At 39.3% G+C, this 17,223-nt stretch overlaps 1 protein-coding gene across 2 annotated transcripts in view; it reads right to left on the bottom strand.

Moving 5' to 3' along the window:
• LOC5579856 (synaptic vesicle glycoprotein 2C) overlaps nt 1-17,223 on the bottom strand; it is a 93,181-nt gene that overhangs the window by 55,927 nt on the left and 20,031 nt on the right. Inside the window, exon 1 of one of the 2 annotated variants that reach the window (XM_001651483.2) lies at nt 1,354-1,491. The exons of the other annotated variant lie outside the window; for it this stretch is intronic. The gene's annotated coding sequence lies outside the window, so the exon portion shown is untranslated. Of the gene's footprint in view, nt 1-1,353; nt 1,492-17,223 lie in introns of those variants that run through there. 2 annotated transcript variants of the gene reach the window in all.

Below are 17,223 nucleotides of genomic sequence, written 5' to 3'. Positions count from 1 at the left end.
ATAGGAATTGCAAATATTTAGCCCTACTTGTGAAAATTGCGCAAGCGGGGTAAAACCGACCACTGTTGATGGGGTAAGACCGCCACCCCTAATTTATATCAAATAAAATGCCTAAACCATTTTAAAAGTTGTAACTATATTGTACATTACTATTGAAGTAAAATAAAATCAATTTTGTTAAAACACCAAATCCGCATATTCTTCCAAAATATGGGTGTCTTAAGGCAATAAAAAGAATGTATCTAAGTTTTTTGAACTAATTAACCCTTAAAATGATTCAATATCCAAGTGATTCAATGTAGAATTCATAAAACAATATCCTTTTTAGAATAACAGGGAACTGTAATATTTTTTTATCATGCCCAAGGCTTCAAAAAATGTCATGCTGCGTCGCAAAAGGATTTATTGATTCTTGATTTTGACATGTGAATTAAATTGCTTAGGCGGCGCCTTACCCCGTCTTCCCCTACAGGAAAGACTGCTATACAATTCGGATCAATCTATATCACATCAATCGGGTGACAACCTGGTCAACTGCACTCTACGGCGCTGTGTAGAGGATCGACCATCCTGCTAATCATCTTTACATTTCGCAGTTATCTGAAGAACGTGATCAAATCAGTTTTCAACTGCTGGAGATGCGTAAATTTTGTTTTAAAATTAGAGTAAAGTTCCATATCATTGCCTTTGGGTAAAGAACGTGAAGAAGGCAACCTTTACACAATTGTCTATGATCATACTGAGAATTCCTTTATATTATAATTCCCAGAAATCTCGATAAATATTGCAGGATCAGGGATTTTCAATATCCCGGGATTATTGTCCCGGGAAATCTTAGATTGGCAATTTCAATCGCCTTCTTCTTCATTAGAGCAACGCTACTGTGTGAGAATGTATTGAAGAAATATTTTTGGAATTCTTGTAGAGATCAAGCATTTTATTGGTGTAGAAGTTCGACCAGTATTTGAGAACTGGAGAATGTGTAAATTTTTTTCTTATTATTGTAGTAATGTCCAAATCGTTGCCTTTGGGTAAGAAACGGGAACAAGGTAAGCCTTACAGAATTGTCTATGATAAAACCAGCTGCAAATTTTACTTAATTTTAATGAAACTTTCATAAAATAAATGTTCGGAGATCCAAGATTCCGGGATTTTTGCGCGGAAAAACTTGTCCAAGCCCAAGCGCTGAAATTTAGCTGATATTCAACTAACCAACAATTTGAAAATTGATAGGCACACTTTAGAGTACACCTAACTTCCACATTTCGTAAAATTCATTTATCGAATGTGCAATACGAAGCTCACACAAAATATGTTATTTTATTCAATTTCGAGTCATGGCAGTTCACTCACCGGTTGTCTGTCGCTGTGGATGGTCCACTGGTTATGGCAAATATCACTACTCCAGGCAAAAGTTTTACTAATTTCACTCCTACGCAACTTGAAATGCTGGTTTGGCAAGCAAACCACCGTAAGTGAACGATTGGTTGGAACCAACGGTGGTATTTATAGTGGTCACTATGGGAAGCTTCGGAAGTTGTCCGGAAAGGAGGCAGCAAAAATCGCTTGATAATGTCTTATCACAAAGCAAATAATATCTCAAAATCTTTCAAGATTCAAATCCGTCTCGTGCTACCGTTCGGTGTGCGATGCTGATGATAGCTCATATCTAGCGGTAAGCATACGTCATTACTTTGAAAATGTTTGTGCTCTATTTTTTGACTTCTGAAACGAATTTGCACGATGTTTTTCTTATCTTTATAATCCAACGTAAGAGAAATCTTACTCGGCTTGAATAATGAGCTTCAGAATATTAAAAACAACTTATGGCACTACGATCCCCATGGTACAGCTATGAACTCAGGTGCATCGTTTTTTCTGCAGTTCGAAAAAATAACAGGATCTTGACTGCTTTGAATGGGTTATGAAAATGTCGCCCTTGAAATGATGAATGTGTTGAGATGACGCTTTGCTCGAACAGTAGCAGTCATGAGTAGAATTGACATATATCAAATAAGGAATCATTCATTATCTAACCATTGACATGAATTCGCAGGCTTTGCGTTTTAGACATCTACAAACTGAAAACTTTATATTGAATTGATTACGACTTATACATACCGTTTTGTCTCAAATTCCGAACAGACTCATATTCCGAACACTCGGCTTTTGTATGGCGATGTGGTTGAAATGTTTCGCTGAAATATGTCATCAAATTACAAGAAGATGGTAGTCAATTGCTATTCAATTTTAACGTCTTCCAATCTATGTTATACCACTGGAGTAGTGATGATTCTCTAGTTGGAGACCAGTAAAACCAGCTCAGATAAATTTATTTGCGAAATGATTCATTTGAATACGATGTACTGGTGCGGCTCCATCCCATTACCCCGAACGCCATTACCCCGAACGCCACTACCCCGAACGCCACTGCCCCGAATGGGTCACTACCCCGAAAGCCATTACCCCGAATGGGTCATTACCCCGAACGCCACTACCCCGAATGAGCCATTACCCCGAATAGTATGAGATACAGTACAGTATCTTGTTTTGCGTGCAAAAATGCGTTTCTAATGAAGGCTGGTAATTAATGGCACGTACAATTCGTCGGTAAAATGTTCATCATATATTTTCCCTTCTTTTATATGCCAGCTATTCTTTCGAAATATCTTGATGGCAACTATATTCTTCTCATTCTTTCTGAGACTGTTTATCAGCTCAGTGGGCACCTTCGCAATTCAAGGGTTCATTCACAAATTTAATTTCGCCAAAACTTGCCATTTTTAACACCTACCCACCACCTCGTACTTTTTTTTTGTATGGAAATTCTACATATTGTGAATGGGCTGTAACATTTTGAGGACAACCACCCACAAACTCTTTTGCTCCCTTCAGCGTTACGAAATTTGTGAATGGGCTTTAATAAAATAAGCCTTTTATTGATTGAAAGGAATTCGAACCCATAACCCTCAATATGGTGTTGCTTAACAGATGCGTAATCACCGGTATTTGAACTTATTGGTGGTGTTCATATTTCAATTTTGTTTTTGAACAAATATTTTTCTTTCTTATGAATATAGGTTCTGTCATAGCATCACGTTGTTACAGTGATCATTCACGTCATAGCTGCAAACATTTCACCAGAAATTTGCCCTTCTTTTTTAAATAGGCTGTTCTTTCTCGTTTTTGGTGGATAAGCTAGTCACTAATATTTCCATATAGAACAGCTTTTTATAAAGGAATATATCTTGAAGGCATTCACTAAAGTGATTCCTGCTATAATTCTAATCGGAAATTTTCCCTTTATTTTATCTTCTTGTATTAAAGCAGACAGGTCTCTTATGGAATTACTCACCACTTTTCTACCATCATCATTTCTTCATTATCTTGAATCATAATTTTTTTTTGTGGTTATCTTACAGAAATTCAAATTGATGATCCCACAAATCAACAAAAATTCTTACTGTGGCGTCGATCAGAGGCCGCCGATTTTTCTAACATGTACAAGTTTACAAGTGCGATAGCGGAACGGTCGTCTATTAGGTTGGTTATTAGGCGGGTTTCATAGAACAACACTTGCAGCGACTATCCAGGCTGAACTCCCATTACCATCGTTTACAAAACAAAATCTTTAAGAAGATCTTAATCTTAATGCCCGACACTTATAAACATGAGTAAAGGAAGTGGCTACCGAGTTCTAATAAGAGACTTTACTACATCCTAATTTTGTGCATATTATAGCTATCCTTCTCATAATAAATTCACCCTTCTTTTCGAAATAGGCTGTTCTTCAGAGCATTGCAATGTGGCTGTGTGAATCTTCCCAAAATTAGAGGACAAAACTTAGTGTGTAAAAATTATTTGCTGAACAACTAGCTGCTTTTTTATCTTCTATTTGAAAAATACATTTTTGAGCCAAACCCATGAAATACTCAGAAGGAATCGTACAATCAAATGTTATCCATTCGGGGTAATGGCGTTCGGGGTAGTGACCCATTCGGGGTAGTGGCGTTCGGGGTAATGACCCATTCGGGGTAATGGCTTTCGGGGTAATGGCGTTCGGGGTAGTGGCATTCGGGGTAGTGGCGTTCGGGGTAGTGTCATAGAATCACTGGTGCTGTTCGGAATTTGAATCAGACAGAATGAACACAGTGTTCGGCATTTGAATCAAAATGGTGTTCCATACTTTTACGTAAAAACAATACTTAACAAGCTAAAATAAACAATTTTATCGGCACACCCACCAGCTTACAGTTAGAATTCACGAAGAAATTTAAATTTTTACAAATATCTACGAATTTATGCCTATCAGTTGCATTTGAAGTCACTGTTGGCCATAAGTGTTCGGAATATGAGTCAAACCGGTACTCTCCGTCCATTGAAAATCCAAGTGATTGGATTTCTCTTTGCTCTTAGAAGTTTTTCTTTAAAAGTGGTCAGTTGTTCCGAATTTGCGGGATTTGGGCAGGAGATCTTGGACTCCATTAGGTGAATCAAAGTCTCCTTCCAAATCGCAAAGAAAGGAGACTGTTGCTTTTTGCCGGAAACTCTTAAAGATCGCGAACATCTTCTCAAACATCTTGAAGAGAAGAGGCACAATTTTTTTCTTATGGCGACAAAACTGAACGTTTGTTCAAAGTTGTCTTGAAATGTCTCTCAAGTGACTATAAGTCATCTGAAGAGATCAAAAATGGAATAAATGATTTACTTGGATTTTCCCCAGTCCAAGTAATCATTATGAAAAAGAGAACCCAATATGGCATTGTTCGGTAAGGGCTATCTCAAGAATATTATTTAGTTCACTTTAACAAAAAGATCTAAATAATATTAAAGCTTTAGAAAAAGCTAGACTTATGTTAGAGGTCCGTGTGATATGGGAACAATTCCTGAAAACTGGAGGAAATTACCAGAACCCCACTCAGTGCCGTCGGTGCCAAAAGTTCATATGCGCAAATTGCGAAGGCAATCATAAGTCAAATTTTTGGAATTGCCTTTCGCGTAGGCGAGTCATCGGGGCTCGTGCCAGGCAGATGAACAGTAATATCCGTTACGATAACGGTCGTTTCTGGAATTTCCCTGGTAGAGTATCGAACAATGCTCATTTTTCAGTTAACGATCTTTTGAACAAGAATCATACCCATCAGGTGGATTATAATCATGCTCATTCACAAACTGGGGTGGCCGTTGGAATATTTTAATTTCGAATGGATCTACCTAAGGAAAATCCTATGCCGATATCGTAGCAGGTAATTTGAACTCCTTCCCTTTATATACTATGAGTACCCGTTCTAATTCTTTCAAATCAAATGAAAAAAAAAAACCCTGCCGCCACAGGAAACTTCTACTGCACCTCTTCGTCCACCGAAAATTCTAACGGAAAATCAGCAGATAATGTACCCACTTCAAGTGATATTTATGATTTTTAAAAATTTCTAACTGACAAATTGAATCTAATAATTGATGCAATGTTCAAAACCACCACTATGACTGAAGCAGTTCAAGTCGGTGTAAAATTTACTAATCAATTTTTTTTGGATTACGTTTTTCTAATGGATCAAAATAATTATTTAAATATTTTTAATTGGAATGCTCGTTCCTTGAATGGTAAAGAGGACGAGCTGTTTATTTTTATAACAGGTCATAACATACATATAGCAGTAATTACTGAAACATATTTAAAACCTGGATCCAAACTCAAAAGAGATCCTCACTTTTTTATGTATCGTAATAATGATCGACTTAATGTGGCATGTGGGGGAGTTACAATCATCATTCATAGGCGAATAAAACATCAACTGTCTTCGACATTTGAAGCTAAAGTTTTTGAAACTCAAAGTAATTCCAACGGCAGAATTTTATTTGATGAGTGCTCTTCAGGATATTTCTCAATTCAATACCCTGATAGCCCTATATGTTTTTCCTTTTCTAGAAATCCATCTACGATTGATTTGGTCTTAACCGACTCTAGTCATCTTTGTAGCCAATTAGTTACTCATGCTGATTTTGATTCTGATCATGTCCCTGTTACATTTAAAATATCTCACGAAGCGATTCTCAATCCTATCAGCTCCAACTTCAATTATTTTCGAGCGGACTGGAATATATATATGACACATATATTGACTCTTATCTTGATGTTAACATTTCATTACAAACAAAACTTGCTCTTGAAACTTTTACAAATTCCATTGTTGAAACCAGGAGCATTGCAATTCCAAAAAGTGAAGTAAAATTTGAGTCCGTGATTATAGACGATTATCTTAAACTCTTGATCCGTCTTAAAAACGAGAGGAGAAGGCAATTTCAACGCACTCGAAATCCTGATATGAAAATTATATGACAGGATTTGCAGAAAGAAATCAAGAAATGTTTTTCACAACTAGGAAACAAAAATTTTGAAAATAAAATTTCTCAATTGGACTCTGGCTCTAAGCCCTTTTAGAAATTATCTAAAATTTTGAAAAAAAAAACTCAGAAGCCAATACCGGCATTGAAAAAGGAAAACAAATTATTATTATCTAATTGCGAAAAAGCTCAAAAACTTGCTATGCAGTTTGAAAGCGCGCACAATTTTATTTTAGGACTAACTAGTACAATTGAAAATCAAGTTACTCAGGACTTCGAAAATATTCTCAATCAAGAGAACGTTTTCGAAAATACCTGGGAGACTGATTTGGATGGAATTGATGGAATTTTCTACATCCTTATCAAGAAACTTCCAGAAAGTAGATTATCATCCTTAGTTAATATTTTTAACAAATGTTTTCAATTAGCATATTTTCCTGACAAATGGAAAAATGCTTAGGTTGTACCAATTTTAAAATCAGACAAAAATCTTGCCGAAGCTTCTAGCTATCGTCCAATCAGTTTGCTTTCCTCCATCAGTAAACTTTTTGAAAAGGTTATTTTGAACAGAATGATGGCCCACATCAACGAAAATTCAATTTTTGCCAATGAACAGTTCGGATTCCGCCATGGACATTCGACCACTCATCAACTTTTACGTGTAACAAATTTGATTCGTTCCAACAAATCTGAAGGCTATTCTACTGGTCTTCTAGACATAGAAAAAGCATTCGACAGTGTTGGGCATGAAGGTTTGATCGTAAAATTAAAAAAAAACTTAAATTTTCCAACATATATTGTTAGAATAATTCAAAGTTATCTGTCAAATCGTACACTTCAGGTTGATTATCAGAACCCCAGGTCTGAAAGACTTCCTGTAAGAGCTGGTGTTCCTCAAGGCAGTATTTTGGGACCAATATTATTCAATATTTTCACATCTGACTTACCTGAGTTACCTCAGGGATGTCAAAAATCCTTTAAGTAGACATGTTGTCACGTTGAGAGGGGTTCCAATAAGTTGGTCAGATGAAGTTAAGTATCTAGAGTTCATGTTAGATAAAAATTAAAACTTTCAGAAATCACATTGAGGGCATTAAAGCCAAATGTAACAATTATGTAAAATGTCTGTATCCACTTATTAACAGAAAATCGAAATTTTGTCTTAAGAACAAGCTTTTGATCTTCAGACAAATTTTCAGACCTGTCATGTTGGATGCTGTACCAATATGGACTAGCTGTTGTACTACCAGGAAGAAAGCTCTGCAGAGGATTCAAAATAAAATTTTGAAAAAGATTCTGAAGTTTCCTCTCTGTTATAGTACCAATGAGTTACATAGAATATCCAATTTTGGGACATTGGATAAATGTCAAATAAAATAATTAATGATTTCAGGCAAAAATCGTTACAATCTTCTATTGCTACGATTAATGCGTTATCTATTAGGTTAAGTTAGGTTAAGTAAATTGAAAACGTGTTTTTTCTCTTATAAGCAGGTGAAATCAACTCACCTGGAAAAAATCTGGACTGCTATGGCAAATGAAATGTAATATGTTGTTAACAAAATGTTAATAAAATCTTAAATTTGTTTTACCAAATTAGGATGATAGTGTTGTCTAATAACACAGAACACCTAGATATAAGAAATGAATGTAATGTTTGGAATGATACTAATAAAGAATATTAATTTAAATTTAAAAAACGTTGTTATTCAGCTAACAATGTTACCTGAATGGGAGATAGACGAGGAGCTTCTCTTCATTGTTTCTTTGTCAAATAACTTGGCTTTTAGGACGAGCTCATACATTAAGCGAGAAATGCTTAAAACCGATATTTGTTAACGACATTGCGCCAAGCTGCGGAAATGTAGTGTTTGGGAAGGAATGTTAGATAGACAACCATTGTAATGGTTGTAACAATACATTGTTACTAGAGACCGAGTATACCTCTGCATCACAACAGTTGTCTATGGAAAGGATATTGTCCATAATTTTAGTAGGATAATTTTGGCAGTTTGGCCCTCGCAGGAGCAAACGACGGGATCAAAGGATCAAATAGGGCAACAAATATATTTTGGATCGTCTGGGCCATTTTGTATCAAATTTCCCGGATTAAATAAAAAAGCCCACTTAGTTCCATGCCATTTGGATAGATAAGACTGTTCTATGCTTACATCAACCGTTTGTGCATGAAAAATGTCTATTCTTGAACATCGATAACAATCTATGAAAATATATTCCAATTTTATCATATTCGATCTAATTCAAACTTCTAAATCTGTTTAACCTTGTACCTTGATTATGAATTCCCTAAGATGTACCGCCGTCTCCATTAGAACTAATGTAACCGTGTAGCAGTACCATGAATTTGTAATTATAATTTGTAAATAAATAGCATTAGTAGCAAATGTAATGAACTTCACCATTGAACTACCCCTTGAAATCGACCGCTCAGTTTGAGTGAATATTAGCATAGAACTCAATGAACTCACTGAGCTCATTTACTCCACACCGCAGTCCATAAACTAAATGAGTTCCAACTAGCCTTCTGGCGCCAAACCTCAGCAGCCATACGAACTTTGTTGAAGCGACCATGTGACGATCCTCGGACATCGACCTGTCGAGATCGTATTGAAGAATCGTTGACCCGGCCTTTCCTATTCATAATCTTCGGGAGAGCAGCGATTTGGAAGATCTATCTTGGGGAAAGGGGATGCTTTCACCCGACGAATTTGGAACGTTGGTGTGCGTGAAAGCGAAGTCTTGACCTTCGCGAAATTAACTTCGTTAATTTCGCGTAATATCCGGTGACGAAGACCTTCACATCTCGCGCCTTATCTGAGGATCTTCAGACTTAGCTCGTTCACTTCGTTCAGGTCCGCGGAAGAGGCGAGAACGGTCCGAATTAGTTATCGCGCCGTGGTGTGTTCCAAAAGGTGAACTTAGAAAAAGTGTGAAAGTGCTTTGAGTTTACTTAATTAGATTTTCTTTCGTTTCCCTCGAATAGATTAGGTAGAGTTGCTAGCAGAAAGTGCGTATTCGTGCGTTTATTGCGGTTTAAGTGCGAGTGTAGACTTGCGGATTAAGCGGTAAGACCTTTGTGCATAATGGTGCAGTGTACAGTGTTCAACACCCGCCATCAACCTTTTTTTAATTAGATTTGTGGCACGTTGCGAGCCCGTCGCACCACCCCCATATCGTTAGAGACCGTTTTTGACCCCGCTTTCCTGCTGCGAAGGAAGTCCCGGCGGTACACGTGGCCGGAGAGGGCAGCGTACGTTACTCCCGCGCCCTTGGCAGGGCGCCAAGCAACAAGGCCGGTTTCTACCGGCGAGGTTCTCAACTCCGACGACGTTACGTCCGAGTGAGAAACAGCGAAGGAAAAAAGTTCCCCGACCGGATTCGATCCGGTGACCACCAGCGTGAGAGGCGAGGACCCTATCCACTAGACCACCGTCAGTGTCGATCGTTGGTGAGACGGCCGTACCCCGTCGGTGAAGACCACAAATCTGCGTGGGATGCGCCGTTGAGAACGGCAGGCAAGACTATCATCGAGCGAGCGAGCGAGCAAGTAGCATCCAGAGTCGAGCACCGGAGAGGAGACCGCGTGTAGTACACGTGGTACTAATAGTTCGAGTCAGCAAACCGCAGATGCCCCCACGACAGTAGACAGCGTCCAAATCGTAAGTAGCATGCATGCTTTTTGATTCCCATGCGCATGGTGAGATTTGCCCCTAGCCTTAGCCAAATCAGCTAGTGTGGCCGCTGCAAATAGCCGTACCGTTTGGCCGCGCGTGAGCGCCGGTAGCAGGCTTTAAGTTTTGAATTTGAGTCGCTCATCGAAATGAACACCGCACCGCACAAGAATACCGCACGATATTAGATTTATAGTTAGCTAGCGAAAGAGGGAATGAACTAGAATGAATAGTAGATAGATAGGCCTATAAGCAAATGAACTCGATGTCGATAAAGAAGAAGTGTAAATACAAATGTTGAAATGGAAAGTTGAATTAGTTGAATAAATGGGAGTTTGGGTTACACGATAGATCAACAGTTTTTGAACAGCATTTCGTATGAGAGAAATCTGAAGCGGTAAATGTAGAAGTATTTTCACACTTCGGTCGTTTTTTTTTGTAGTCTCTTTTGTAGTATTTTCTGGGAAGGTTGGTCCTGAATCCAACCAAGGATTTTTCTCTCATCGAACGTGGCTTGTTCGAAGTGTTTACTGGTGAAGTCTGCCCGTGATGATACCCCTCGCGACAATTGTCTAGTTACCGGCAGAGTTCGCTTTTTCACACACAAATTTTCTGATTCGCACGACCTCACAGTCGTGAGGCATCTTGTTTCCCTAGGTCAGCCAACTCGTTTCCCGCCCAATAACTTTGGGAAAATCTTTAACCCTCCCCTGAAGGGTCTCAAAAGGTCGGGCAACCTCCAAAAACGGTTAGTGGTCTCCAATCGGAGTGGCGCATAAGCCACTTTAACTTACATCCGGGAAACTCGTAAGGCTGCCGGGTTACATTTGGCGCCCAACAGAATTGGCAAAACACATTTTCATTTTTTTGATTGTATATAAATAATTTCTGGTGGAAGTTTACCTTTAAGTTTAGTTTTTTTTTTCTTTTCATTATTAAGCGTTTTACTACATATTTCACTACTCCAATTTTTTTTTGTAATTTTGTTTAGTTTGTTCAAATATTGAACTGATTGAATTTGTATTGAACATTTGGTACATCGTTTCTTACCATAAAAGTATTAGAAGAAACTCATATACAAAGCATAATAGCCAGTTAATCCTTAAAAATGGAAAAGCTACCTTACGCTGAACATTTGAACCAAGAAGAGGTTGACTATGAACTTCTTATTCGTGGTGAACTAGGTGAGGAAAATAGTAATCTTGATCTGGCAAGCAAGCAAAGGCATCTAAGGGCTCTATTTAAGTCCGATGTCAAGAATATGAAAAATTATCCGTCGCCATACAATATTACGGAGGAATATGATTATGTTGACGGTCGTGTATCAGATTTGATGAATGCACTGAAACGAGGTGTAGAACAGAGATACATTTCTCGCTTACTTCATTATTACTATCGTGCAAAACGTTGCCTTTCAGAACAACCAGAGGAAAACAAATTAAAAAGAAACTTGATTCGTCGAATTGAAGGTTGTATGAAGGAGTTTAAAATAGAGCCACCGGTTTCACCGGTTGACCAGCAAATGAACAGCAGGTCGAACGAGGCTGACAAGGTCGATTTAGCTCAAGCTCTTCCAATCGCCATGGGTAAAACTTCCTTTGAACAGATGGTAGTAAATCAGGACCAGCCTATTGGTACTCCGCAGGATACATCCAAATATACGGGAACCACGCCAAAAGCCCAAGGGTTTACGCCTGGAGACGCACATTTAAATAAATTTGCAAATATTGAAAAGGTTGGAGAAGATCAGAACGCAATGCAACAAAAGATAGATCATCTAGAACGAATGCTTCAGAGCGTAACGAAGCTCTTGTTGGAGCGAGAGTCGCAGGACGTGCAACAGGAGAGAGGACAGAGAGTTCGACCCTCGATAGGTAATTCACGCAGTTCTGGTTTGTTCACACGGCCTCATTCCGATTCGAGCGGAGACGAGGATCTGAAAAATGTACACAAGAGTAGAAGACATTATGCTGTAGCTCGCGACCAGCAACGAGTATTTGTAAATAGACAAAGATTTCAGGATCCTTACGATTCTGAGGAAGAACGTAGCACTGGATCGAGTGTAGGAGGGAGAAGAAGTACTGGGTGGAGAAGTTATCGTCATGAACGTAGGCGAGACGACGGAATTAGAGATCATATAAACCGAGTAGAGAAATGGAAGTTGAGGTTTTCGGGGGACTCAAGGTCAGTCACCGTTGAGAATTTTCTATACAAACTGAAGAAAATCGCAGAACGGGAAGGCGTTTCCGAGCACCAACTCTTGAGGGACATACATCTTCTTCTAGAAGGTCCAGCGTCCGATTGGTTTTTTACCTTCGTTGACGAGCTGGAGGACTGGCAGACGTTTGAGAGACTAATTAAGTATCGCTTTGGAAACCCAAACCAAGATCAGGGAATTAGACAGAAAATCCATGATAGGAAACAGTTGCGTGGCGAATCCTTCATTGCATTCGTAACTGAGATAGAGAAGTTGAACCGTATGCTTTCGAAACCCTTATCGAATACAAGGAAGTTTGAAGTCATATGGGATAATATGCGTCAACATTATCGGTCAAAGATATCGATAGTCGACGTTCAGGACCTTCAACAACTGGTAAAACTAAACCATCGAATTGACGCAGCAGATCCGACTTTACATCAGTTGGGTGAACCAAGGCGGACAATAAATGCAGTTCAAGCGGAGGAGTCGGATTACAACAGTGACGAATCCGCTATGGTCAATAGTATGAAGCCACATCAGATCAAGCAGAACCGACCTCCACCATTACAAAATCAATTTCAACAAACCCGGGATTCAAATCAACCAGGGGCAGATAACACGGAACCAACAACACAACGATCTTGTTGGAATTGCCAACAACAGGGCCACAACTGGAGAGAATGTAGAAGACCAAAAGTGATCTTTTGCTACGGCTGTGGGAATTTGGGACGAACGGTTCGTTGCTGTGAGCGATGCTCGGCGATGAATCGTCCTTCTTCTAGTCAGGGAAACTAAACAAGGGAGGTGGTAGCGGGGATCGAACCACCCCTCATTATAAGCAGATTCCCAAACCGACGACCATGGTAGCAGATTTTGACCCTCTAAGGAGAATACACCATATAAGGGTCAGTGTAACAAAATGTCCACACATTCGAGTGAAAGTTTTCGAAACTGAGATAGACGCGCTACTGGACTCAGGGGCCGGAATTAGCGTAATTAATTCACAAAATTTGGCAGAACAATATGGGTTGAAAATTCTTCCAGCTGCAGTTCGAGTCAGCACAGCTGATGGAACAGAATATAGGTGCTTGGGCTATCTCAATATTCCTTTTACATATAAGGGGATAACTAAAGTAGTACCAACTATTATAGTTCCCCAAATATCAAGATCGCTCATTCTAGGAGCTGACTTCTGGGAAAGCTTTGGCATTCAACCCATGATCGATGTCGGGAATGGTCCAGAGAAGATTGAAACATTACAGGCATCTGACGGATCCCACATTGTGTTCAATATCGAACCTACAGCACACCTACCGAAGGTTGAAGAAAAGGAACCAGACGACACTCTAGATATTCCAGCTTTCGACGTACCTCCGGAACCAGTTCCGGAAGATATAGAAACAGAGCATGAATTGTCAGAAAACGACAGACGAAAGCTAATTGAAACGATTAAATTGTTTGATTTTACCGCACCCGGAAAGCTAGGGCGGACTGATCTCATTCAACATGAAATCATTCTTAAAGAAGACGCAAAGCCAAGGAACCAACCGGTTTACAAATGTTCCCCTTTCATTCAAAAGGAAATCGACGCGGAAATTGAACGCTTTAAAGAACTGGATGCAATTGAGGAATGTTACAGCGAGTGGACAAATCCTCTTGTACCAGTGCGGAAGTCCAATGGAAAGATTAGAGTTTGTTTAGATTCGAGGCGAATAAATGCGATGACGGTAAAAGATGCATACCCCATGCAAAATATGCAAGATATTTTTCACAGGCTAGGTCATGCAAAATTTTATTCAATCATTGACCTAAAAGATGCGTATTTTCAAATACCATTGAAAAAAGAGTGTAGAAACTACACAGCGTTCCGTACATCAAAAGGTCTTTTTCGTTTTAAAGTGTGTCCATTTGGACTCACAAACGCGCCATTCACGATGTGCCGTTTAATGAACAAGGTTATTGGGTTTGATTTACAACCTTTTGTTTTCGTGTATCTCGATGATATCGTGATCGCTACAGAAACTCTCGAAGAACACCTCCGTTTACTTGCCATAGTTGCTGAACGACTTAGAAGAGCCAAACTAACCATCTCTCTAGAGAAATCACGATTCTGTAGAAAGAAGGTTATGTATCTAGGTTACCTCTTGACGGAGAGAGGGGTTTCCATCGATCAATCGAGAATTCAGCCAATTTTAGATTATGCCCGACCAAAGTCTGTTAAGGACATTAGAAGACTAATGGGTCTTGCTGGATTCTACCAGAGATTCATTAAAGATTACAGCAGAATCACAGCAGCAATAACTGATCTGCTCAAAAAAGAGAAGAAAAAGTTTACGTGGACGGAAGCGGCAGAGGCATCTTTTAATGAATTAAAATCTGTACTGACTTCAGCACCCATCTTGGCGAATCCAGATTTCACACAACCATTCGTAATTGAATCGGACGCCTCGGAAAACGCTGTGGGTGCCGCCTTAGTTCAGAATCAGGGTGGGGAGACTAGGGTAGTAGGGTACTTCAGCAAAAAGCTTAGTTCCACTCAAAGGAAATACTCGGCCGTGGAGAAGGAATGCTTAGGCGTTCTGTTAGCCATCGATAACTTTCGACATTATGTGGAAGGGACAAGATTTAAAGTCATAACAGATGCAAGAAGCTTGTTGTGGTTATTTAAAATAGGAGCGGAATCGGGAAATTCGAAGCTGCTACGCTGGGCGCTCCGAATTCAATCTTATGATATTGAACTCGAATATCGTAAAGGTAAAAATAATATAACGGCGGACTGTCTTTCAAGGTCCATTGACACAGTAATGGTAGTTCAACCCGACCCAGATTACGAAGAACTTGCAGCAAATATTTTGGCAGACCCCATCAAGCACGGAGAATATCGCGTGATAGATGGACAGATTTGGAAATACGTCAAGGGTTCAAGCCGCCAGAAAGACCCAAGATTTCTATGGAAACGTTTTCCCATAGAAACGGAAAGAGCATCTATCGTTCAACAAGAACATGAGAAGGCCCACTTCGGGTTCGAGAAAACTCTTGCTGCGGTTAAAGAGCGATTCTTTTGGCCAAGAATGGCCCAACAAATACGAAAGGTTTGCAGGGAATGCCTAACATGTCAGACGAGCAAATCAGGGAATAGAAATGTAACTCCTCCTATGGGTTCGCAGAAACCAGTGGAATATCCCTGGCAGTTTGTCACACTGGACTTCATCGGACCACTACCAGCGTCAGGAAAGAAGCAAAGCACATGCTTATTGGTTGCGACAGACGTTTTCAGTAAGTTTGTACTGGTCCAGCCTTTTCGAGAGGCCAAAGCGGAACCATTAGTCGATTTCGTTGAGAATATGATATTCAGATTATTTGGAGTCCCTGAGATCATACTAACGGACAATGGTACTCAATTTGTATCGAAAGCGTTTAAAACCCTACTGCAGGAATACAATGTTAACCATTGGTTAACCCCCGCGTACCATCCGCAAGTAAATAACACGGAACGAGTGAATAGAGTTATAACAACGGCAATCAGAGCGACCCTTAAGAAAGAACATAAGCATTGGGCCGACGACATCCAAGCAATTGCGAATGCTATCCGTACGGCGGTCCATGGCTCCACCAAATATAGTCCTTATTTCGTCGTATTCGGACGAAATCAAGTTTCCGACGGAAGAGAATACTCTCAAATGAGAGACGTAACACAAGCGAGCACAATGGATGAGACAGAAATATCTGCTTCAAGGAAAAAACTGTTTGAGGAAGTAAAGGCGAACCTATCGGCAGCATATCGAAGACATGAAAAGAGCTACAACCTTCGTTCGAATGCTGGCTGTCCACGTTATGTTGCTGGGGAAAGAGTCCTCAAGAAAACTTTTGACCTTTCTGATAAGGGCAAAGGTTTCTGTAAGAAACTAGCCCCTAAATTTGAACCTTGCGTGATTAGGAAAGTACTGGGTTCCCACACCTACGAACTAGAAGACAATGCAGGGAAACGGATTGGGGTTTTCTATGCAGATCAGCTCAAAAAGCTAAATGCATCGTCTCATCCAAACTAATTAAACTAATTTAAAGCTATGTGCCTCTTTATGAGCAACAATGATTACGATGAGTTCGAAATCCAAATAAAATACCTACGGGGTAAATAGTTTTTCGATTAAAAGTCAATTCGACCAGGGAAAATGGAAGGGTCAATTTGCTAGCAAAACATTGTCTGCTTGTGATGAAACCCGTCAACAATACCATACTTCACAAAGCAAAGAATGAGCCGGACGATGACCTGTCCAAAGTAGTGAATCACCACGACTGCATAAAGCGAGTACCGGTTATGATTTCTTAAAATAAAGTAGTGAAGTACTAGAAGGGAAGAGCAAGCTGCTAACATAACGACCTGCCCAAGAGTACTTGAGTAGAATCTTCAAAATCGACAAAATTTTTCAAAATTGATCAAGCTATGTACAATCTCTATTGAGTGACAATGAGGAGAAGTCCCCTAAAAACACCAACTACGGGTAGACGCAATTTTGTTTGATTGAATAGGACGTGAAGTGATTCATTCTATGATGAATCCCTTGTAAATATCTTTGTAAATAGTTGAATAGGTTAGTTAGGTAGTAATAAGTCCTACACTTCGTCCTGAATTATAACTAGATTAGTACTTAGATTAGGTTAGTATTGAAAAATTGAAATTACTCACGATTTTCCATGAATTTTTCCCATTTTGTTTCCTTTTTTCGAATGAATTCTTAGTTTCCTACGTATTTTTTTCTTTTCGTCTGTCCTTCGATTTATTTAGTACCTAAAAGTCGAAAGGTGGCATTAATAATTTGCAAAGTAAAGTAAATTTTGAAAATTAGAACAATAATTTACCTTTTTTCCTTTAGTTGGTAGGCTCATTGAATAGTTGAACTCGTTTTCGAATTTGAAGATCCCTTTCCTGGCAGTGTCGATAAGTTCTTTGCAGCCCACACGATCCAGTCCAATTGCAGTCCTTCT

The sequence above is a fragment of the Aedes aegypti genome, chromosome 3 (assembly GCF_002204515.2).
Source record: "Aedes aegypti strain LVP_AGWG chromosome 3, AaegL5.0 Primary Assembly, whole genome shotgun sequence".
In the NCBI taxonomy this organism is placed as follows: Eukaryota; Metazoa; Arthropoda; class Insecta; order Diptera; family Culicidae; genus Aedes; species Aedes aegypti.
Note: the sequence above shows the minus strand (reverse complement) of the source record. Positions and strands in the feature narration are given on the sequence as shown.